The sequence below is a fragment of the Xenopus laevis genome, chromosome 3L (genome assembly GCF_017654675.1).
Source record: "Xenopus laevis strain J_2021 chromosome 3L, Xenopus_laevis_v10.1, whole genome shotgun sequence".
Taxonomy (NCBI): domain Eukaryota; kingdom Metazoa; phylum Chordata; class Amphibia; order Anura; family Pipidae; genus Xenopus; species Xenopus laevis.
The window spans coordinates 31,582,107-31,607,505 of NC_054375.1; the positions used below are offsets into that span (position 1 = coordinate 31,582,107).

General features: G+C 41.1%; 1 protein-coding gene across 2 annotated transcripts in view; it reads left to right on the forward strand.

Moving 5' to 3' along the window:
- LOC108710852 (phospholipid-transporting ATPase VB) overlaps positions 1-25,399 on the forward strand; it is a 663,706-nt gene that overhangs the window by 210,817 nt on the left and 427,490 nt on the right. Inside the window, exon 1 of one of the 2 annotated variants that reach the window (XM_018252034.2) lies at positions 79-140. The exons of the other annotated variant lie outside the window; for it this stretch is intronic. The gene's annotated coding sequence lies outside the window, so the exon portion shown is untranslated. Of the gene's footprint in view, positions 1-78; positions 141-25,399 lie in introns of those variants that run through there. 2 annotated transcript variants of the gene reach the window in all.

Below are 25,399 nucleotides of genomic sequence, written 5' to 3' on the forward strand. Positions count from 1 at the left end.
ACTCACCTGGTGAATAATTAGAAGGTTAGAGTTGCTTGCAGTTCAGAGGGAGAGGGTTCAGAGCACAAGGAAAAGGAAGGCCTGTGATCTGGGTGGAACAGAGTGGGGTGCTGGGTTCCTAATGAAAAGGACTTTAAAAGGTACAGTCTCTGTGGGCCATACTGTTGTGTGTTCAACTGTGAACCCCAGTAGGGCACCAGTATAAGAAAAGGGGAAACATACCCCATATGATAGATTCCAATGTGGTTTTGTTTTATTTTGTCTAAGCCTCTGTTTGCTCACAGACCACAATCTGGTATAGGATCCGTATCTGGAAACCCCTTATCCTAAAAGCTCCAAATTACGACTCCATTTTATTCAAATAAAGCCGTTTTCTCTGTAATAATAAAACAGTAGCTTGTACTTGATCCCAACTAAGATATAATTAATCCTTATTGGAAGCCAAACCAGCCTATTGGGTTTATTCAATGTTTACATGATTTTGAGCAGACTTACAATATGGGATCCATATTATGGAAAGATCTGTTATCTGGAAAACCCCAGGTCCTGAGTATTCTGGATAACAGGTCCCATACCTGGAACTTGTTTTGCCTGATTCCCAAAAAATGGGATGAAAATTAAGAAACCAGCCCCATGTGTATGTTTTGTCTAAATATTATTATGTAGATTTGCAATATAGCTAAGGGCTCTTACAGATGATCGTTTTTAGCTGCGCTCCCCTGCATTCCGATTTCATGCGTTCAGCCACTGGGAAGCACAGGAGTAGACGCACTTAATTATTTTCAATGGGGTTGTACTCACACAGACGCATGTAAGCGACGAACGCAGGAAAAATGCAACATGCTGCGTCCCAACCTGCGTTCAGTGCTTACATGTGTCTGTGTGAGTACAGCCCCATTGAAAAGAATGCAGTGCGTCTATTCCTGTGCTCCCCTGCGGCTGAACGCATGAAACCGGAACGCAGGGAGAACCATAATTCTGTCAAAGCCATTTTTTTTTGGTTACTCTGAGGCATGCAGCCAAACATAAGCTTGGGAAGGGTAAAGGGCAATGCAACCCCAAAATAAGAATTTACCTAATAAAAGAAAACATAATTATAAGTAACTTTCCGATAAACATTTATTAGAAATTTCAGTGCGTTTAAAGTCATTTGTAAAAACAATTTTGTTGCTATTGAAAGCTGCATTTGCTTAACTCCTGGTTGTTACTGTTTAAACAATGTTGCAAAAGTCTTGGTTCTCCATCAAAGACAGGTCTGTTAATCAGCTGCCTTGTCTTACATTGTATCAACACTCTGAGCCACTAGAACAGAGAATAGACAGAGACAGACACTGCTTTCAATAGCAATACATATACAAATAATTTACTAACCATAATGAGTGTATATGGCAAAGTTGCTTAGAATTATGTTTTCTTTTATTGGGCAAATTTATTTTTAGAGTTGAAGTTCCCTTTAATAATGTTACATGGGTTTAATCGTCTTATTACATTGATGTGTATCAAAAGCACGTTAGATCTATATAATCCAAATGTGCTATTATAATCAGTATTTCCCACAAAAACAATATGTAGAAAAATAGGATTTTTTTCATTATCTTCCATGGTAGAATTGATTGCTTATAATAGACATTTATCTCGTGAAAAAAATGTTTTTTTTTATTCAAAGTATTTTCTATATGCACAGTTGATATCATTATTAAATGTCTAAGGAAAATATAAAGACGTAAGTGTCTATTAAATGTACATATAACCGGCTCATCTTGCAAGTCCAGTCTTTCCATGGCTGCTATTAGCACATCTGGCAGGTCATAACCTTGTTTCTTACAGAGAGGAGGAAAAATTATAGTTGCGCCTTCTCTAGTGTTATTTACAGTGAAGCTGGAAGTAGATTTCTATTGATCTGTACATCACTGTGCCAAGTGAATACGTGTAGCAACGTTGGATACAATGTGTGACCAAAACTGTTAGGCGTCACAGCATCACTTGGGTGGTTTATGAATGCACCTGTCAGACCATCTCAAGCTTCAGTTTTACTGGGAAAACCTCTCCAGAAATAAATTCATGCATCCAGACCTCCCAACATTTTGGAAATAAAAAGAGGACAAAAAAAGAGTTGCCACACCCCCTAATTACCATGTTCATTTTATAAAATTTGGCAGGTTATGAAAGTTTGAACATATTTCTTTTTTTTTCTTTCAGTTTTGCTAATGAAGGTGAATTTTCCTTTAGGGTAAGGGCACACCTGGAGATTCGGGGAGATTCCTCACTAGTAAACTTCGGGCGACTACAGAAATCGAAGCTCTGCAAGTGCATTGGCGCAGGCTTTTTTTCATTGAAGCCGAGGAAGACACAGGGAAGCAGTTCGGGGAGAAGAGGCGATTAGTCGCCAGGCGACTAAATCTCTCCGATTCTCCAGGTGTGCCCTTCTAACTTCTCCCAAGAGACCTGTTATCTTATACTGTTACAATTACTTATTGTCTTATTTTGAAATTGTTACAAAATTATCTTATCTGCAGCTGTTCTGAGCTCTCTGCCAAAAGCCAATTAAGTTAGAAACATTTTCTTTTTCTGGCTGTTCAGTGCAAAAAAAATCTGGACTTTCAAGTACAACTGCAGGTTGAGCTGCCAAAAGAGGGACTGTCCCTCAGTTGGGACAGTTGGGAGGTATGATGCATCTTCTCCAGTATGCGACTGTGATAAATCCTGACTGCTTTCCCAAAAGCATCTCTGAATCTACTTCATTACTTCTAGGAATTTAACTGCATTTCATTATTTGCATCTTCATACCTTGCGTCTACTTGAATATCATGTAAACATTAAATGAACCCAATAGGCTGGTTTTGCTTCCGATAAGGATTAATTATATATTTGTTTGGATCAAGTACAAGCTGCTGTTTTATTATTACAGAGAAAAAAGAAATCATTTTTAAACATTTGGATGAAATGGAGATTCTGTAATTCACATAATTCGGAGATTTTTGGATAAAAAAATTTACATATATATATACATACATAGTTAATCCCTATTGGAGGCAAAGCAATTTTATTGGGTTTATTTAATGTTTAATTTTTTTTTTTTTTTACTAGACTTAACATATGAAGATGCAAAATACGGAAAGATCTGTTATCTGAGAAACCCCAGGTCCCGAGCATTCTAGATTAACAGGTCCCACACCTGTATGTGTTTTCCCTAATCACCACTTTCACACTTTATTGCTATGTATTGTTAAACTTCCATGGTATAGAATTATAATTTTTAGTGCTTTTTTTTTTACTTTAAATTGTTCACATGTATTAATTTGGGCAATATAATAATTTCACGCTAAAACAAACAGAAGAAAGAGAGCATGGCTCTTTTTTTAGGCATTTTTTAGTAGCAGTATGCACAAAATGTCGCTGTCTTAAATATATTGAGAATGGGTTGAGTGCAGAGGACTCTTGTATGTGTCTATCTGCCTAAAAGGCTACACTGACCATTCAAAATAAGGAGTGTATATACCCCAGATTTAGTAATCCCGTAAATTTAATATGATACTTTTAAATTAATTTAAATTGATGCCTTGAAATCAAACTTATCGGCATTTAGTTGAGACCAAGGCCTGCTGATTGTATCAATTGTTAGTTTTATTGGTCCGGTTGCATAAGGCCTTAAACCCTTAGCTGGAGGTACATAAATTTAGAAGATACCGTTTATTAGTTTACCTAATGGACATAGTAAAATCTAATTATAAAGGGGTCCAATTTAAAGTTAACTTTTAGTATGTTATAGAATGGCCAATTCTAAGGTCTTCAATTGGTTTTCATTAATTCTTTTTTTATTGTCTTAGAATGATTTGCCTTCTTCTGACTCTTTCCAGCTGTGAAAAGGGGGGGACTGACCCCATCTATAAAACAAATGCTCTGTAAGGCTACAAATATATTATTATTTTTATCACTCATCTTTCTATTCAGACACTGTTCTATTTGGGCCGACGGGGACGCCCCCCGCATGGTGTTAATCCTCCGGTGTCCTGTCTTAGGGCGTGTGCGGCGCGCACTTCCGGGTTTTCTGTGCGCAATCACTCTGACCTCTGTATCCTGACCCTTGCCTGGTAATCGACTTCGCTTATTCCGTATCCTTGCTGATTGATCTCCTGGTTTGACCTTTGTCTGCCTGACTCCGTTTGTACTCTGACTGCCCCGACCCGGCCTGATCTGACTTTGTTTTCTGTCTACGCCTTGTACCGCGACCTTCTGCCCAAAAGACTTTGCATTACAGTTTTGCTGCTTTGCTTGTTCAGAACCCCTCGCTTTGCACCTCTCTTAATAAGACCTGGCGGCATCCTACTAGCTGAGGGCTCCTCCAGAGGTGAAAGGTGGCTGTTAAAGGCAGAAGCAAGAGCCGAGTCAATGTTCTGGATTTAGGGTGCCAACCGTGACACTATTCATATTCCAGTCTCTAATTCAAATCAAATCCAAATGGTTGCTAGGGTAATTTGAACACTACCAACCATACTGCTGAAATTGCAAACTGGAGGGCTGCTGAATAAAAAGCTAAATAACTCAAAAACCACAAATAATAAAAAATGAAAACCAATTGCAAATTGTCTCGGAATATCACTCTCTACATCAGTGCTGTCCAACTTCTATGGTACCGAGGGCCTGAATTTTTCCAGTCTACATTGTGGAGGGCCGATAACGGAAGCCAGTGTTAACCACTCCCTGTTTTTAGACCACACCCACTTTAAACCACACCCATGTTACCGCAAGACCATGTCCACATTAATAGCACACCAAAAAACCAAATGGTTGGTGCTCACTGCAGGGATCAGGGCCGGAACTAGGGAGAGGTAGAGTAGGCGGCTGTCTAGGGCGCCATCATTGAGGGGCGCACTTTTTTCAAGCGTCTATTTAATAATTTGTTTCAGTAATCATGGTCACCCAGTTGGGTGGAATCCATCTCCTTCCCCTTCAACCTCTTGCCGGGTAATAGCTCCTTCTGTGCGGTGCACCGTGACGTGCGTACACGCGTCAGTGACATCACTGATGTGATGACAGAGAGAGGCAGAGAGCTGGGGGGCTGCCTGGTGTGGCTCTCGCTGCTCTCAGCCTTGCACAGTTTCACTGAACTGAAGACTTTCTTTCTATTACTGTAAAGTGTGAAGCTTCCTGCTGGCACAGCCAGGTACAGATTTGGGGCCCATATGTTTGCTGTTGCTGCTGGGCTGGGTGCTGGCACGGGTACATAAATACTTGGGGTCATATAAGATATACCCATAAATCCATATGCCTCCTCCTCCCCTGTGTATAATACAGTACCCCAGCATATGATTAAACACTTTAGGGGGCACTAACAATAATTTTCAAATGCTAACAAACCCCCAGAACAAATACCAAAGTATGACACACACAGGAGCATAGGGAAGGCAGAACAGAGCAGGAGACAGGAATCAGGAGCAGTCTAATATGTACTACATACAGTGACACAGTGCTGGTGCCCCATTAGCATTTTGAATAAGGTGTGAGCAATGTTGGTAGTTTCATTCTGGGTCTCAGGTGTGAACAGTACAGGCCTTTAGGGGAGTGAACAATAGAGGTGTCACAAGTGTGAACAATACAGGGGGATCACAGGTGTGAACAATGCAGGGGATTACAGTGTGAATTTGAGGTTTAAACAATGCAGGGGCCAGTTAATCTCTGTAGTGATACCTTTTAAATTTTACATATGGTAAACAGACACAGCAGGCAGACTTTGATGTGGAGGGCCACATGAGGGGAGGTCGCCAGTTGGACAGCTCTGCTCTACATCATACTAAAAGTTAATTTGAAGACGAACAACCCCCTTCAGCATTTAGTCTGGAGTGGGATGGTTTTGCAATTTGATTTTCAATATGGAACAGTTGTCATGCTGGGTCCAGGTCCAATCAAAATTTTACTACCTCAGGTTTTTTTATTTTCTTTAGAAAGCTTATTTAATGAAATACAACTACATAGGGGACAAATTATAGATACATAACAAATACTATTGCAGGTATGGGATCCATTACCTGGAACCCAGTTATCCAGAAAACTTCGAATTATAGGATAATAGATTCCATTATAATCAAATAATCCAAATTTTTAAAAATGATTTCCCTTTTCCTTGTAATAATAAAACAGTAGCTTGTACTTGATCCAAACTAAGACATAATTAATCTTTATTGGAGGCAAAACCAGCCTATTGGGTTTATTTAATGTTTACATGATTTTGAGCAGATTTATGGTATGGGATCTAAATTATGGTAAGATCCGTTATCCAGAAAACACCAGGTCCCAAACATTCTGGATAACAGGCAAAACCTGTAATCTGTTTTGCCTGATTCCCAAGTATGAAAATTAAGAAATCAGCCCCCTTAAATTTTTTTTTGCAAACTTACCGTATGGAAATCCAAATAATGGGAAAAAACCCTTATCCAGAAAACCCCAGCGCCCCAGCATTCTGGATAACAGATCCCATACCTATATTTAAAAGCATAATATCCATAAAATGTATCTTAATACTCCGCTTTCTCATTGAAATGAACCAATTGACAAGCAGTGGATGCATTCTCAGATACTATTCGAGGTTCACTTATTGTAATTTAGGTTGCCATTTGCGCAATATAACTCCCTTATCAAAAAAATAATAGAGACAAAAGGTTTCCATTAGGTCTTCGGAAATATGCTGAGATCCTGTAGCCTAAATCCAATTCTGCCTGAAATGCAGAGCCACGTGTAATGAGGCAGAACAACGTTTCAATCAAGACCCTTTTTCTTAGCATCAGAGGAATGTGTTCTTATAGACCATCTCTAACTAACTCCCTTTGATTTAAGTTAATGGGCTGGATATTGGCAGAAAAGAATATGTCAGTATTTTTCCAGACTAGTTTTCTTGTAAATCCTTCATAGCAAAGGTGACCTTGAACACAGAAAATCTGATTCATTGTCGTGTTTGTACTTAAATGTGTTTAAAAATGCCCAAACCATAAACACTGGAATTTCTTTTTGTGTTTTAAATAATAAAATATGAAAAAAGGTAACTGTGGGGTCAGACTGGGCAGAACACCGGGGGGAGAAATCTAGTGGGCCCCAGGCCAGGTCTGCTCCCCCCATTGGACGCCAGTGTTAAGGAGAAGAATGGCGTATGGAACGCAACGTCAATATAACGTTATGTGCAGGGGGTGGACTTGGGAGGGAGGCCCTGTTGGATGCAAGGAGGGCCCTTGGTGGCACAGCCTTGGTGGGTCCCCTAATACCCCAGTCCGACACTGGGTAATTCTGCATATTTTTATTGGATTGAACTTAATGCTTTTGGGACAGAAACAATTTAGCAATCAATATTCCTTCCCAGTTTCACCACTCTATATTCAGAATGCACTCAGTGAACTGAATATGAAATGAATATCTATAAAAGTTGATTTCAGGTTAGTAGTGATGGGCGAATAAATTCGCCAGATGCAAATTCACGGTGAAATTGCGTGATTTGCCGCCGGCAAATAAATTTGTGAAACTGCAACAAAAGAGAAGAGTTGCTTGCACCAAAACCGGCGAGTCAACGTTTTTCGAACCCCCATAGACTTTAACGCCAGTGTCAAAATTGACCCGGGTGTCAGAATTGACACAGGCGTCGAGATTTCACGAATTTTTTGTCTTTTCGCAAATTTCACAGGAAATTCATACCTGTGCTAACTGTGGTGATTGGTCAAACATACAATTAATCTGAAGCATTATTCCTTATTATGTATGAGGGTCATGAGTCAACCCAGAACTGCACAAGTCTGTAATTCCATGTAGTGATCCCACCCCTGCCTAGATCTCATCTTGACTAAGGGGGTGAGTTATCAATGCTCAAAATTTTTTGCCCCCGATTCAAGATTTGTTTTTAGCGAAAACTCACACGTTTTGAAGTTTCAAAAACTTGAATTTTAGAGATGTATTTATTATTTGCCATCTAAAAGGTTCCAAGTTTGCCTAGGCAAAATCAAAGTGCTTTTTAAAAAAATTTTAAACTTGTAAACTCACAATTTCAAAGTATTACGGTTTTTTTCCAAAATTTTATTCAATCGGGTTTTTTAAAAAAAAAATGAGCAAATTTTTTTTTAACTTGGGTTTCAAAGTAGAAAACCCTCTAAAATTATAATTCTAATTTTGATAAAAAAAGGCCTCCCCATGAAAACCCTTTGTCATCCTTTAATCCATATCTTATGCCTTATAATATAAGGGAACATTGCAGACATTGCTTGTGCCTGGCAGTACCTGAGTAATGGAGGGTTTAACTCTAAAATATTATATTATAAAGTTAAAGGAAAACTATACCCCCAAAATAAATACTTAAGCAACAGATAGTTTAATAAGTGGCATATTAAAATCTTATCAAACTAGTATATATATATATATGTTTAGGTAAATATTGCCCTTTTACACCTTTTACACTTGCCTTCAACCACCATTTCATGATGGTCTGTGTGCTGCCTCCAGGGCCACCATCAGAAATCACGGGGCCCCACACAACAAAATTTTCTGGACCCCCCTCGCCACGCCTCCATTAACCATGCCCCCCGTAACCACGCCCCCCACCAGGTCACATGGGCACAAGCACAGAAACAGTAAATAAAAGCATTTTGGCAAAAGGACCCCCATGCAGGGCCCCTGATCCCCCCCATGCAGGGCCCATAATTAGCATTGATGGTTCAGAGGCCCTGCATGGGGGGGTCAGGGGCCCTGCATTGATGGTTCAGGGGCCCTTACTTGGGGGGGCATCAGGGGCCCTGCATTGATGGATCAGGGGCCCTTCCTTGGGAGGATCAGGGGCCCTGCATTGATGGTTCTGGGGACTTCCTTGGAGGGATCAGGGGCCTGCATTTGGGGGATTCAGGGGCCCTTCCTTGGGGGGATTCAGGGGCCCTTGCTTGGGAGGATTCAGGGGCCCACATTGGGGTTTCAGGTCCTGCATGGGGCTTCAGGGACCCGCATGGGGCCTCAGGGACCCGCATTAGGGCTTCAGGGACCTGCATTGGGGCTTCAGGGGCTTGGGGGCTTATAGGGGCCAACACACGGCGGATCAGGGGCCCGCACAATGGTTCTGGGGCTCTCATTGGTGGTCAGTGGCTCATTGATGGTCAGTGGCTCATTGGTGGGATCAGGGGCTCACATTTCAAGGGGCCCACATTAGGGCTTCAGGGGCCTGGCAGCATTGGTGGTCAGTGGCTCATTGGTGGTCAGTGGCACTTACCTGCAATTCCAGTTTCGACTTCTTCTTCTGTGCGGTCTTCTTATTCCTCCAGCGGTGTCTTCAGCATCTTTGGCGTATCCAGGAAGCCGTTCCGTCTCCAGGAAGCCGATCCTTCTCCAGACGCGTCTTCTATCTTCTGTGTGCAGGCGGCAGGCTGCGGCGGTTTAAATAGTTGCGCCCGTGCGTACTGACGTCACGCGTACGCACGGGACGCTACCAGTGTAAATTTCACCGGCTAAATTAAATCAGTGCGGTGCGGTCGGGCCCCCCTCAAAGTTAAAAATCCTGCGGGCCTGGGAGGACTGGCCCCCCTGTGACCCCCTGATGGCGGCCCTGGCTGCCTCAGAGATCACCTGACCAGAAAAACTACAACTCTAACTGTAACAGGAAGAAGTGTAGAAGCAAAAGACAGAACTCTGTCTGTTAATTGGCTCATGTGACCTAACAAGTGTGGTTTGTTGGTATGTTTGTGTGCACAGTGAATCGTAAGACCCCAGGGGGCGGCCCTTATTTTTTAATATGCCAATTTTTTTTATTTATGATTACCCAATGACACATACTACTAGAAAAGTAAATTATTATGAAAATGATTTATTTACATGAATCAGGGTTTTACATATGAGCTGTTTTATGCAATATCTTTTTATAGAAACCTACATTGTTTGGGGGGGGTATAGTTTTCCTTTAAGCCCATTTAAGGAGAGAATATTCCCGAGCAGATGGGATACTGTATTTGTTTAAATCCCCTGATAAGTCGAATGTCTGCTAAATTCGCTATGATATTACTGCTAAATGTTGCTCTAGTATTCTTTTAAATGTTTGTCTTTATCAATGTGGATTTTTGATTTAAACCTTAGTAAATGTGCACCACAAACTACCATGAAAATGTACTGGAACTGTTAAAAACCATTGCGTCTCAATACTAGCAATATGTTCTCTTTATGATGACTTGCCACAATTGTTTGTTTTTTCTCACTAGGATAACCTTTTATTCTCCTCAAACCAATGTTCTATAACAAAGAAAGCAAACATAAAAAGGCAGAATGTCACATAGTGAAAGGGGCACGCAGATTAAATGTTACTTGATTGAAATGTGATTTACTAAATAAGGTTCCCTGCACAGGTCGGGGAGGTTAATATAGTGAGGGAATTCAAAACGACGTGATCTAGATATCATGGAAAAATGAGAACTTTGCCAATTTTTCTGTTCCTATGAACAAAAATATTTTGTTTATTCATACTGCCAGCTTCCATGTCATTTATATCACTAGGAAGTTCTATAGTGGGAATGATGAAATATAATGGAACACCAAGCTCTAAGTGGCCTCATAACAACGCAGTAGATCAAAATACACTATTCACCTTGTGGCAAATTCACTATGCACCGAAAATGCGCAAGCGTCGGCTTCGCCGCACTTCGCCAGGCGTAGTTTCGCCAAGGCTGCACAAATTCACAAAGATTTGAAGTTGCGCAGAGGTTACCGAACAGTTGCGAAGTTGCGCTAGCGATAATACGATAAGCAGTCTGAAGTTACACTAGCGATGCCTAATTAGCATACGGCGTGCAGTTAAAGTACAATGGACGTACAGTATATGCTGCAGCAACTACATTACACTACACAAGGCCAGGGAAACGTAATAAAATTTAATAGAGGTCTTATATTGCCCTACACATGTGCCCACTGTATAGTTTAGGTGCCAAATGGAAGGGGGAAGGAGGGTACCCCCTATCACCCAGTAAAAAGTAAAAAACTTAGGAGTTTGTCAAAAATCTACTCTATTGCACTTCGCCTGGTCTGAGCTGGCGAAGGCAAGTCTGGCGCAAGAGGTAACGTTCAGTAAAATGCGCAAGTTAGTGAATTAGCATAGTTACATCCCTTCACCAGAGCGCAACTTCGCCTGGCATAAGGGTGTGAAGTAGCGATAGAGTATGTCTACTTCACTGGCGAACTTAAGCCAGCACCCATTAGTAAATCGGGCAAGTGGCAAAATGATGTCAAGCTGCCGAATTTTTACTAGCGTTAGCCACTTCGCTTTTTAGTAGATTTGCCCCCTTGTGTTTGGAGCACAAGACGTGCCTCCAGTGAGTGTTTTTTCCGTGGCTCGCCCCTTCTGTGATATCATTGCTGGGTGAGCTGGGTGTGGGCCTATAAACTTAGAGGCGTGCCCAGTTAGGGTCAGGTGTGGGTGGTGGAAGGACGGTTTAGGGGCAGTTGCGGGTCGAATTTTTCTCAACCTGCACATCACTAATATGTGTATGTTTATATAGTGCTTATGTTGTACATTTTAACAGTAATAACACAAATCGAAAGATAAACAATGCAATGAAGAAATATATGGAACTCAGAGGTGACTAATAATATCCGCAACAGGGGGGTACTTTATTATAATACACAAAAGCCATGAATATACTGTAAATGATATCCTTATAAACGGTGAGTACTGATGTCATCAGTTATAAATGGTGAGTAGTGATGTCATTTCTGTCACATGACACTGAATCTTGTGTATTATAATAAATACACAAGATTGTTGCAAAATATGAGGATATTACAATTTACCTTGGAGTTCCATGACCTGTATTAAAAACTCCTCGGTAACTTATAATATCCTTATTATTTACAAGAGGGGGTACTTTATTCACTATATATATATATATATATATATATATATATATATATATACATTAAAGGAGAAGTAAAGAAGTAAAGCATAACTAAAGAAGTACTGAAGCTAGACATTTTGTACATTATGTTTTGGGCTTCTGTACCAGCCCAAGGCAACCACAGCCCTTTAGCAGTAAAGATCTGTGTCTCCAAAGATGCCCCAGTAGCTCCCCATCTTCTTTTCTGCTGATTCACTGCACATGCTCTGTGCTGCCTTCAGTTACTGAGCTTAGGGACCCATTTACTACATGGCAGCACAGAAACCAGTGCAACTAGCATCAGAATTCAGTGTCAGACTGGGACACCAGTGGCCCACCAAAAAACCTTAGACTAGGAGCCCACTCTCAGTACTATTTTCTTCCTTTTCTCACTCAATTTGTCGTCCGGATCGCTACAACCGAACAGTTTGCTGTCTACCTGGTGCCAGGGTTCGGCATGTGGTTGATCGGATAGACAAATTATTGGGTGGGGCTGGGCATAACCCAGCTGTCTTAGTGCATATCGGTACTAATGACAAAATAAATGATAGATGGAAGACCTTAAAGAATGATTTCAGGGATCTAGGCTCTAAGATCAAGGAAAGGTCTTCCAATGTCATCTTTTCTGAAATTTTGCCCGTGCCACGTGCAAGTTTAGGAAAACAGCAGGAGTTTAGGGAGCTAAATGCGTGGCTCAAGTCTTGGTGTAGGAAGGAAGGGTTCCTAGAGCACTGGGCTGATTTTTCGTTGGGGTACAACCTATACAGTCGTGACGGTTTGCACCTCAATGGAAGGGGGTCCGCGGTGCTGGGGGAAAGAATGGCTAAGAGGTTAGAGGAGTGTTTAAACTAGGCAAGGGGGGGGGAGGTGAGATAAAGAATTATGGGGAAGCTAGGGTAGACAGGGCAGTGGGGTTAGTAAGGGGTCATTGGGGAGGAGTGAGGGGGGCATACAGTTTACCAGCTAAGGAGGTCCCTCTGTTACAAGGAAAACAGAATATTACTAACTTAACGTATAATTCTCCACTAAGTAATGCAAATTTCAAAAGTAAAAGTAGTAACCTCCGCTGTATGCTGGCAAATGCACGGAGTTTGTCAGGTAAAATGGCAGACCTAGAATTAATTGCATGCCCTAAAAATAATGATATAATTGGTATCACTGAGACCTGGTGGGATGAAACATGTGACTGGATTGTGAATTTAAATGGTTACACCCTTTTTAGGAGGGACAGAGAGATTAAAAAGGGTGGAGGAGTGTGTTTGGATGTAAAGCCTGAATAAAAGCCATGCGCTAAAGAAATAACAATAGCTGGCACTGGTGATGATGAAGAATCACTCTGGGTAGAGATTTTGACTGGGCAAAAGGTTACAAAAATAATTATCATTGGTTTTTAAGTGTCGAGTATGAAGCCCAGCTACTCTTGCAGATACAAGCGGCTTCACAGCCGGGTCAAGTTGTTGCTAAGGGTGACGTCAATTATCCAGACATTGACTGGGGTAATGGGGTTGCTAAGACAGAAAAAGCTAGTAGGTTTGTAAATATGCTGAATGACAACTTTTTATTCCAGCTCGTTCAAGAACCTACTAGGAATAACTCTCTTTTGGATCTTGTAATAACTAATAATACTGAACTCTAAATTTCAGACGTGCAAACTTTGACAGTATAAGGGCATCTCTGCAACATATTAAGTGGGAAATGCTTTTCACAGGGTTAATCACAGAACAAAAATGGGAAGTCTTTAAAATGCTGCTTAATAAATATACTTGTCAGTATATTCCACTTGTAAGCAAGGAACGTCGTTGCAAAGCAAAACCTTTTTGGTTCAATAGAAGCGTTGGTGTTGAGGTGGGTAAGAAAAGACGTGCTTTTAAGGCTTTCAATTTAGCTGGTACAGCCGAAACATTTATATGGTACAAGGAGGCTAATAAATCATGCAAAGAAGCTATAAGGCAAGCTAAAATTGATATAGAAAAGGATATTGCAGCAAGCAATAAAAAGAATCCAAAATTATTTTTTAAATATGTTAATAGTAAAAAAATGAAGCAGGAAGGGGTGGGACCCTTACTATCAGAGGGGGGTCAGCTGGTTGATGAAAACAAAAAAAAAAGCGCAGATTCTGAACTCATATTTTTCATCTGTCTACACAAATGAGGAACCAGTAAGTGAAGGTTTCCTTCTTAATAGTACCAATTCTAGTAATACAACTAATGATGCATGGTTCACACATGAAGAAATTCAAAAGAGACTAGAACATGTTAAGATTAACAAAGGTCCGGGGCCAGATGGTATTCATCCCAGGGTAATTAGCGAGCTTAGCTCTGTGATTGCCAAACCTCTTTACTTAATTTTTCAGGATTCATTGAGATCTGGTATTGTACCGAGAGACTGGCGAATTGCTAATGTGGTGCCTCTATTCAAAAAAGGATCCCGTTCTCAGCCTCAAAACTATAGGCCAGTTAGTCTGATGTCAGTGGAAGGAAAGCTTTTTGAAGGGTTAATAAAGGATAAGATACTGGACTTCATAGCAAATCATAATACTATGAGTTTGTGCCAGCATGGTTTTATGCATAATCGATCTTGCCAGACTAACTTAATTTATTTTTATGAGAAGGTGAGTAGAGACCTCGATTCTGGGATGGCAGTGGATGTGATTTACTAAGACTTTGCTAAAGCATTTGATACAGTGCCACACAAAAGGTTACTGGTTAAATTAAGGAATGTTGGCCTGGAACATAGTATTTGTACCTGGATAGAGAACTGGCTAAAAGATAGACTACAAAGAGTGGTGGTAAATGGAACATTTTCTAATTGGACCAGTGTTGTTAGTGGAGTACCGCAGGGCTCTGTTCTAGGTCCCTTGCTTTTCAACTTGTTTATTAATGACCTGGAGGTGGGCATTGAAAGTACTGTTTCTATTTTTGCAGATGAAACTAAATTGTGCAGAACTATAGGTTCCATGCAGGATGCTGCCACTTTGCAGAGTGATTTCTCTAAGTTGGAAAACTGGGCAGCAAACTGGAAAATGAGGTTCAATGTTGATAAATGCAAGGTTATGCACTTGGCAAAAATAATATAAATGCAAGTTATACACTAAATGGCAGTGTGTTGGGAGTTTCCTTAAATGTGAAGGATCTAGGGGTCTTTGTAGATAACAAGTTGTCTAATTCTGGGCAGTGTCATTCTGTGACTACTAAAGCAAATAAAGTTCTGTCTTGCATAAAAAAGGGCATTAACTCAAGGGATGAAAACATAATTATGCCTCTTTATAGGTCCCCGGTGAGGCCTAGTCTGGAGTATGCAGTGCAGTTTTGGACTCCAGTCCTTAAGAGGGATATAAATGAGCTGGAGAGAGTGCAGAGACTAAGTGCAACTAAATTGGTTAGAGGGACGGAAGACTTAAATTATGAGGGTAGACTGTCAAGGTTGGGGTTGTTTTCTCTGGAAAAAAGGCGCTTGCGAGGGGACATGATTACACTTTACAAGTACATTAGAGGACATTATAGACAAATAGCAGGGGACCTTTTTACCCATAAAGTGGATCACCGTACCAGAGGCCACCCCTTTAGACTAGAAGAAAATAACTTTCATTTAAAGCAACATAGGGGGTTCTTCACAGTCAGGACAGTGAGGTTGTGGAATGCACTGCCGGGTGATGTTGTGATGGCTGATTCAGTTAATGCCTTTAAGAATGGCTTGGATGATTTTTTGGACAGACATAATATTAAAGGCTATTGTGATACTAAGCTCTATAGTTAGTATAGGTATGGGTATATAGAATTTAATTAAAAGTAGGGAGGGGTGTGTGTATGGATGCTGGGTTTTCATTTGGAGGGGTTGAACTTGATGGACTTTGTCTTTTTTCAACCCAATTTAACTATGTAACTATGTAACCTCTATTCTCCTAGTCTATTTTCTTTACATACTATAATCTATTATTCCATCTTTTTAGCCTCTTTGTTAAGGAAATAAGAAATTGCCATGAAATAGCCCAAATTTTTTGAAGCAGGAGGGCCCACTGACACCTGGGCCCACCAGGAGTTTTCCTGTTAATCTGGTGGGCCAGTCCGACACTGTCAGAATTTAATAATCAGCCCTACATTATCCGCTTATATTACAGACAAACCTCATTTTCTGCTTAATATTTTTGACACTTTCCCAGATGGTGACCCCCTGTGACAACTCCTTGATCATTGCTTCTATTGACAAGCTGAAACTTTAAGATGGTGCAATAAGGTCATTCAGAGTCGGACTGGGGGGGACGGGGCCCACCGGGACCGCTGTCCAGGGCCCCCCTCTGGCCCCCGCTACCTACTTTGAGCCGAATCGCCGATCACCATACTCGCTCAGGCGGCGCATCGCGCATGCGCAAAAATCACTAAGCACACATGCGCAAACGAGGCTAGGCGTGCATGCGCAAATAGCGCTGCGATGCGCCGAAATTGTTTTTTTTAGAAAAACTGTTTGGGAGAGCGGGTCTGGCCCGGCGGGGGCCCACTAGGGTCAGGGCCCACCGGGTATTTTCCCGGTGTCCCGCCGGGCCAGTCCGACACTGAGGTCATTATATAAAAGGTGGCATTTTTAGCTATATTAAAGGGATACTGTCATGGGGAAATTTTTTTTTTCAAAAGGAATCAGTTAATAGTGCTGCTCCAGCAGAAATCTGCGCTGAAATCCATTTCTCAAAAGTTTTGAAATCTGACATGGGGCTAGACATTTTGTCAATTTCCCAGCTGCCACCGGTCATGTGACTTGTGCTCTGATAAACTTCACTCACCATTTACTGCTGTACTGCAAGTTGGACTGATATCACTCCCCTCCCTTTTCCCCTTCAGTCTCCAAACAAAAGAACAATGGGAAGGTAACCAGATAACAGCTCCCTAACACAAGATAACAGCTGCCTGGTAGATATAAGAACAACACTCAATAGTAAAAACCCATGTCCCACTGAGACACATTCAGTTACATTGAGAAGGAAAAACAGCAGCCTGCCAGAAAGCATTTCTCTCCTAAAGTGCAGGCACATGTCACATGACTGGGGGCAGCTGGGAAATTGACAAAATGTCTAGCCCCTGTCAGATTTCAAAATTGAATATAAACAAATCTGTTTGCTCTTTTGAGAAATGGATTTCAGTGCAGAATTCTGCTGGAGTAGCACTATTAACTGATGCATTTTGAAAAAAAACATGTTTTCCGATGACAGGATCCCTTTAAATTTTAGGGTTTAGTTCTCATTTAAATATTATAATAAAATATAATAAATAATAAATATTAATGTTAGAATGTAAGCTGTACCTGGCAGGGACCTTCCTCCTCTTTTGTCTAGGTAGGTAAGTTACTTACAGGCTGAATAATTTGGCTAATAAATACTGTCATCTTGAAGGCATAGTCACTGGTCAATAAGTGCCAAGCGTGGACCAGCAAACTTGCTATTGCTCCAAGTCAGGATCATTATCGTGCTTTTTATAGCAAGTTATGCAGTATTTTACAGCGATTAATAATAAACCAACTTGCAATAATAATGTTCACCTTTGAGTTAGATTTTAGTATGATATAGACAGAGACATTCCGCAACAATTTGCAACTGTTTTTTTCTCTTTACAACAAAGGTGTCTGGGAATTTTATTGGGAAAAAGGGGTGGGTTGCTGGGTTAAATAAGGGAGGGTGAAGGGGTTGCAGTCTCGATGCTATACTTGCCATGGGCAGGTTTATATAAGTACAGTGATTTCATGTGATTTTAAATTAAACAACCTTAAAATGAACTCATTTATAGTGATGGGCGAATAAATTCTGCACATGCGAATATCCACGTTTCGACACCAGCAATTTAATTTGCGAAAATTCACCAGCGCCAAAAAAAAATTTGGACGTGCATCGGAGTTGTCAATCCCGTCAACATTATTCGGGCGCCCATTGACTTTAACGCGGGAGTCAAAATTGACACAAATTGACACGGGAAGTTGAAATTGAAGCAGGCGTCAAAATTTGTGTTCCTATATTTTGTCAAGGCAAATTCGCCCATCACTACCCATTTATGAATATAGTAGCGTCTAAGAAGCAGAAATGCAGTTGACCATAGCACCCAATCTGCAACTAGTTTGGAGCCATTAGAAAATGGAAGCAAAGATCTGATTAATTACAATGGGCAGCTGCACTTGTGCAATTTAGCACCTATTAGTAAATCAGCCCCTTACATGATAATACAAGGTGTAGCATATAATGCTCCTGCAAAGATGTTCAAAGATGTTTTTGCCAACATAACTTCTAATAATTTGTCTGCAGATTGTCTATTGATCTCTGTAATCACCACACTGTTACTGTCCTTGAGCAAGGGCATACCTCTCTTTGCTCTCTGTAGTCTGTGCACTCTGTTCTAATGCTAAAAAAAATTTAAATATTAAATAAACCCAATACGATTTTTTTGCCATCAATTTGGATTCATGCAGCCTAATCATGATCGACTACATGGTATTGTTTTTTTTATTATAGAGAAAAAGTACATGAAAATGATATGATTAAAATTAACTCTATGGCCTTCCTGTAGTTCAGAGCTTTCTGGATAACGGGATTCAGGACCTGTGCTGTATTATTACAGAATAAAAGAATTTGTTTATTAAAGGGGTGGTTCACCTTTTAAGTTACCTTTTTGTATATTATCGAATGGCTAATTCTAAGCAAGTTTTCAATTGGTCTTTATTATATGTATCTTTTATATTTTTTGCATCCTATGATTAGGGGGCCCATTTACTTAGTTCGAGTGAAGGAATAGAGGAAAAATAGTTTGAATTTCGAATGGTCGAATATGGCTACTTCGACCATCGAATGGGCTACTTCGACCTTCGACTTCGAATCGAACAATTCGAACTAAAAATCGTTCGACTATTCGACCATTCGATAGTCGAAGTACTGTCTCTTTAAAAATTTCTTCAACCCCCTAGTTCGCCACCTAAAAGGCCACCATAGGCTTCCTAACAATTTCCTGAACGAAGGAATATACTTCGATCGATGGATTAAAATCCTTCGAATCATTCCATTCGAAGGATTTAATCATTCGATCGACCGATTATTCCTTTGATCGTTCGATCGTAGGAATAGCGCAAAATCCTTCGACTTCGATATTCGAAGTCGAAGGATTTTACTTCGACTGTCGAATATCGTGCCCATTGGCACAAAACGTGTAAGGCTATGTAATTATTTATTTTTTGTGGCCTAAATAAAGTTCTCCGTTCTTTTATAAGCCTGTTTGTGGGATCTGCTCACTGGGTCAAAACCTAATTTCCTAATTTGGAAAACTAGGCAAGATTCTCAAAGATTGATGCAGTGATTGACCTATTGCCACACCATAGCTCTGCCCACCGCCCTAACTGTGCAACGTCGCCACCCCACGCATGTCACTACCCTGCCCCCATGATGTAATTGGCCTGCTCCCTTCCCAGAGTTCCCAGTGGGGAAAGGTGGCAGTCCCTACACATATGCTTAGGCACAAGTGTAGAGAACCTGCCTTGTCAGGAGGTGGGGGTAGCTCCAGGGTCGCTCCAGTGTTGCTTGTGATGTCAATGGGGCAGTTCAGTGATGTTGTTTGTGGGTCGTCTACATCACATGGGCAGGCCATGGCATGATGATTAGTGATTCCTGAAATCTTGTGCACTCATCTGAAATGATGACAGGTTACAGGGTGACAGTTGATCCAAGGTTTCCCTGCATATTAGGCGCACTTGCACACAATCTAAAAAAACATGGTTATGCTCAAGAATGGTGTCTACAGTATGTCCAAAGATTGCACCCATTTTTGTTGTACTGCAATTGTATCTGCATATGAAAATGAGCCCTACTGACTCGCAAAGCAAACACCACACACACATTAGGTCATTTTGAAAACAAGGTAGATGTATCTTGGTATAATTTGATTTTCTGGACCCAACTACATCAGCGTCAACAGAAAATCGATGAAATAATAAATCATACAATCTTTAGCAATATAGGAGTTAAGAGGACAACTGCTTACTTGCTTCCAGAAAGGGAAACATGACCTATTTTACACGGTTTTTATTTTGTATAATAAATACACTGACATCACCAGAGCTTATGAATCTGTGAATGCAAACTGAGTCCTATTTCATTTTAATCGGTTGATTTTGTTGTACAACAGTCTCAAGTATCAGCCAGTAACAACGCTGAATAGCTTAGCATGCTGGATGCATAACCAATATTGTTTATTAACTTTGGAAGCATTTGAGAGGAAAACAAACCCCGGACAATATACTGGATTTTGCCAATAAACAAATTCCCTACAAATCTGCCATTATCTGAGTCTACCTCGGAGATGTGGTATCTTTGAGCAATTGTAGGGGGCTGTTTTTGCTAAACTTCACCTATTACAGAGGGATATTTATAACGACTTTTATGTTATCTCTCTGTACAAGCTATGACCCAACATAGGAGGTTGGTCCTGTTAAATTCTACTTAGTGCAGGGGAATATCTATGCTGGCTTTTATGGTATCTTTCTGTACTGGCTATGGGTAAAAGTTTAGGGCTGTTTCTGCTGAAATGTGCTAATTACAGGGGTTATACCTGTGCTGGAGTAGTTCTATGCTATCTTTCTGTAAAGGTTATAAGCAAACATAGGGGGCAGTTCCTGCTGAATTGTGCTTACTACAGGGGAATACCAATGCTAAAACAGATTTGAATTATTGATAGTATCTCTGGGATCCCCAACTTTTTTTTACCCATGTGCAACATTAAGATTTAAAAAGAGTTGGGGAGCAACACAAGTAAGAAAAAGTCTCTGGGTGCCAAATAAGGGCTGTGATTGGCTATTTGGTAGCCCCTATGTGGACTGGGAGCCAATAGGAGACTCTGGCAGTACATCTGGTTTTTATGCAACCAAAACTTGCCTCCAAAACAGTAATTCAAAAATAAGCACCTGCTTTGAGGCCACTGGGAACAACATTCAGGAGGTTGGTGAGCAACATGTTACTCATGAGCTACTGGTTGGGGGCCACTGCTCTAGCTCATCTACTGTATTGTTTCTGTGCTTAGAGCTCTTGAAGCCAGTTAAGGCTAATGCATTAGATATGTATTTTCTCTTAAAAAATAAAGATACTGGAATACATGCAGTGCTGTCACCTATGGCACCCATATAGACACTCAAGCCTTTGCTTAGGGATGCAGCTTTAGGGAGACAGCCCTTGGATACCCATATGGTAAAAAAAAAACCAAAAAAAACCCACTGTTGCCAGATACTTTCCAATGAAATCTGGAAGCAGATGTGTATGGGTAGGGTTGCCACAGACAGCCTGTCTGCTTGACTGGCATGAGAATTAGCCAATTGGTGATCATCATGTCATAACCCTGTCCCCCAACATCACAGGCAAACCCTGGTCCTCCACCTGCCCTAGATATCACCCCCCACACCTCACTAGGCCCGTCCTTTGCCTGGTCTGCAACTTGGCAGAAAGTGGAAACCCTAGGTGGGGGGTATGTTTTGAGGTGCCGGAATGGAAGTGACATCATTGCGCCTGCACAGATAAGTGCACATAGGACCGGTATGTTGCCCCAGCAGTTAAAAGTTGAGTTATGTTTAATATTCATATTTTTATACATGCTGCCTACATACTGTTATACTGCCACCTACTGACCAAAATCATATTGTTTGTAAAACCTTCCTAATTTCCTTCTTTATATGTGATGCCATTTGCTCCTAGCATCCTTTTCCTGTTCTCGACTTCCATGTGTGAGAGGAGCTACTGCAGAGGTTAGGAAGGGAAATATTCCTTCTGACCTCCAACATTTGTTCATCCACTTTTGTGGATTATAAGTGTCTGGTGAGTTAAGATATCTGGCAAAGATTGCCCATTGCATAATGCATATTTTATTGCTTTTGGGGAGAAAACTGCCCATGGCAGGTGGCTTTGGTTAAACTTCATGACACAGCAGTTCAGCAGGTTTTAGATGGCGAATAGTCGAAGTTGAATTTTTAAAGAGACAGCACATGATAAATTTTGATATTCGAATTTTCGATTTTTTTTTCCCTAGTCGAAGTACACTAAGGATAGCTTGAAATTCGAATTTAAAAATTTGAATTTTCACTTCGACACTTGATAAATTTGCCCCATAGTCTTGGTTGTTCCACAGAAGGAGAGACCAGCACTATCTGCCAAAATATTCTTGGACTACACACAACATGTTTTTACTCCTGATTGTAAAATTTTAGTATGCTTCTGGGATCTATGGTCCAGCAATCTATGTATACTAGTTCAAAACCCATTTTGTATGTCTCTGGGAGAGACATTATGTTAAAAGTGGACCTCTAAGTCCCCAAATCACTACCATGCCTAGGGATACTGATCATAGAATGTTGGGAGTTGTAAAAAGGCAACAACTACAGACCCATCAAATATTTGTTCTTTGTATGTTCCTGCTGCATTACTTGTAGAGCAGGTCACTGTTTCACATCAGTCTGTATATGCAGAGTCGGACTGGAAGGTCTGTGGCCCACCCCGGCTTCCCCCACAGGGCCCCTCTGTCACAACCCCCCCTCCAAACCCCCAGCTGCAGCCTGACACCCCCTTCCTTGGCCCAGCTGCAACCTGACACCCCCTTGCCCCTCCACAATCTGGACCTGGGGGAGATCAGGGGGCAACATGAGTGTCAGTAGGGTGTTGATCTGGGACGGCTGGGCCCACTGTGTTTTGTACCCATGATTAAGCACCCTGGGTGGGTGCGAAATGCGTAGGGCAGATGGAGATGCAAATATACATTTTTAACTTTGTATAAATGAAAGATATTTTTTAACTAATCTTCACTGGTCCTGTGGATCCTTATGAGTGCCGGTCGGCCCTGCTTCTTCTTCAAATCCTCCACAATCTGGACCTGGGGGAGATCAGGGGACAGCATGGGTGTCAGTAGGGTGTGGATCTGGGTTGGCGGGGCCCACTGGGTTTTGTACCCAGTGTCCTTCCGACCCCTGTGCAAAAAGAGCAGAAAAAAATATCCAGTGCAACTCTGTGCTTCATGCACTGTTGCACCCCTTAATTCTCTTGTCACTCTGCCTGTGGATATGGTAAACGACCATTTTAGCATACGTCTTTCAGGCTATGAGTAGGGATGGGCGAATTTGTCCCGTTTAGCTTCACCACGAATTTCGTGAATTTCCTGCAAAATTCACGAAACTGGAGAAATCGTCATTTCACTAATTTTTCTCCAGTTTCGTGAATTTTGCAGGAAATTCACGAAACTGGAGAAAAATTAGTGAAATGACGATTTTGACGCCGGCGACAAAGTTGAAGAATTTATTCGCAATTTTCACTGACGTCAAAATTGCAGTTTCGCATATTTTTCGCCAGTTTCGTGAATTTCGCTGGAAATTCACGTCAAAAGTGAAACAGGACAAATTCGCCCATCACTAGCTATGAGCAAATACAATACAATGCTGAATAGGTTTATGATACCTCTCTACAGATTTTGAGAAAATGTAGGGTATGTTCCTGATCATATTCTATTTCTGGTAGGGATGCACTGAATTCAGGATTCAGTTCGGGATTCAGCCAGGATTCGGCCTTTTTCAGCAGGATTCGGATTCCAAATTTGCATATGCCTTTTTGTCACAAAACATGGAAGTAAAAAATGTTTTCCCCTTCACACCCTTAATTTGTATATGAAAATTTGGTTTTGGTTTGGCATTCGGCCAAATCTTTCGCAAAGGATTTGGGGGTTCAGCTGAATCCAAAATAGTGCATCCCTAATTTCTGGGCACACCAAAAATAATATCAAACACATCCTATAGTTTGCTATGCCACATGTCCTGCTGATCACTAGCATGAGGCTGTACGTGACATTACTATGGAACTATAGAACAATGGGGGATAATAAAGTAAGTTATACAAGGATTAATGACATATAAGTTATAAGCAGAATCAGAAATGCTGTAGCTAGGAAAACCAATGAGAAAGATAATGATATACTAATATTCCCACGCTATCAACACAAAGGCAGAATATTAAATATCTGGTATAGCGTTGCTGGCTTGGTGGGAAGCTGGCAAAGTTTCAATATTTAGAAAGAAGGCACAGCTTTAGCTTGGCAATTACAGGAGTTTTTTTTAAAGAGGACCTATCACCTAAAAAAAATATTCAAAATCCTATTTTATCACATTAGTCAATAACAATGAACTTTAATTACACAATATAAATTATTTGAATCTTTTTCCTTCAGTCTGGGAATTCATAATTATAGCAAGCAGGCAGGAGCCATTTTGTGGACACTGTTATTAAGGCAAGCCTTGCACCATCTCAGAATCATGTTTGTGCACCAGAATGGGGGACCTGATGTCCATCCCCATGCCCTGGTTACACAATTAAAGGCTTAAGAGAACTGGGGAAATGCGGGGAGAGCACTGACATCTAGGAATGGAAAGTGAAAGTAATTGGCTGTCTAAAGCATAGAGGCGTAGAGGAGGGGCAGACACTATTTGATTGACAGCTGAGATTTTTAAATCAGCTTACAACAGCTGTGAATGCTTTAATAAAAAAATAGAAATTGGAATTCCTGTTTAATTTTAAAAGGACTTTTACAATGCGGCTTTTTGTGTCTGGGTGACAGGTCCACTTTAAAGGGGTTGTTCACCTTTACATTAACAGTATGATGTAGAGTGTGAAATTCTGAGACAATTTGCAATTGGTTTTAATTTTCTGTTATTTATGGTTTTTGAGTTATTTAGCTTTTTGTTCAGCAGCTCTCCAGTAGCAATCTGGTTGCTAGGATCCAAATTATTCTAATCTAGGGAAGGGTTATTTGCCCTTTCCCTAAATGCATAACCCTGTCACTTGAAATCTGGAGCCACCAAAAACATGTCGGCTGCTTGCACTGCAGTGAGACAGTTTTCAGCCACAGCCTGGCCAATCAGCAAGAAGGATTTGCTTCTGACCTTGTGACCTCTCTGAAGGAAGTTTGAAGCCAAAATGAAAGTGAGGCTGAGGTTAACCAGGAAGAAGAGAAGAAGAAAGCATGGTCTCTGCACATGAGCCGGCCTGAGATTTCTCCTCTCTGCTGTGAGTGTTCCTGCTGATTTGTTTGAGTAGGAAGCCTGGGATTTCACCTGTAGGACATTTACCCATATAGGGAATCCTACAGTCAGGGTGCAGGGAGTTAGTTAACCCTTACCAGTCAGCCATCATAGTGACTGGAACAAGTGCAGCTGCCTTTGCTATTGCTAGGGAAGTAATACCTGTGGGATAGATAAGACTTCAGCCCTGAAGTGAGTTGTCAGCGTATACACCATATCTGGACTTCCCATCAGCCTCTGTGACACGTGCAATGGATCTCCTCAGGAATTCCGGAAGCCTTTCCCTACACCAGCATTCCAAGCTCAGTGTGGCTTAAAGCTGTCAGACTGCTCCCCTGCATCTGCTCTGCCTCACAGGATCTATTTCTTCTTTCACTATCACTGGGAGTTGGTGAGACCTTCACTTTACACCCCCCGGGGTGCATCAATCTGATCATACTACTTTGGGATTACTAATTTATCCC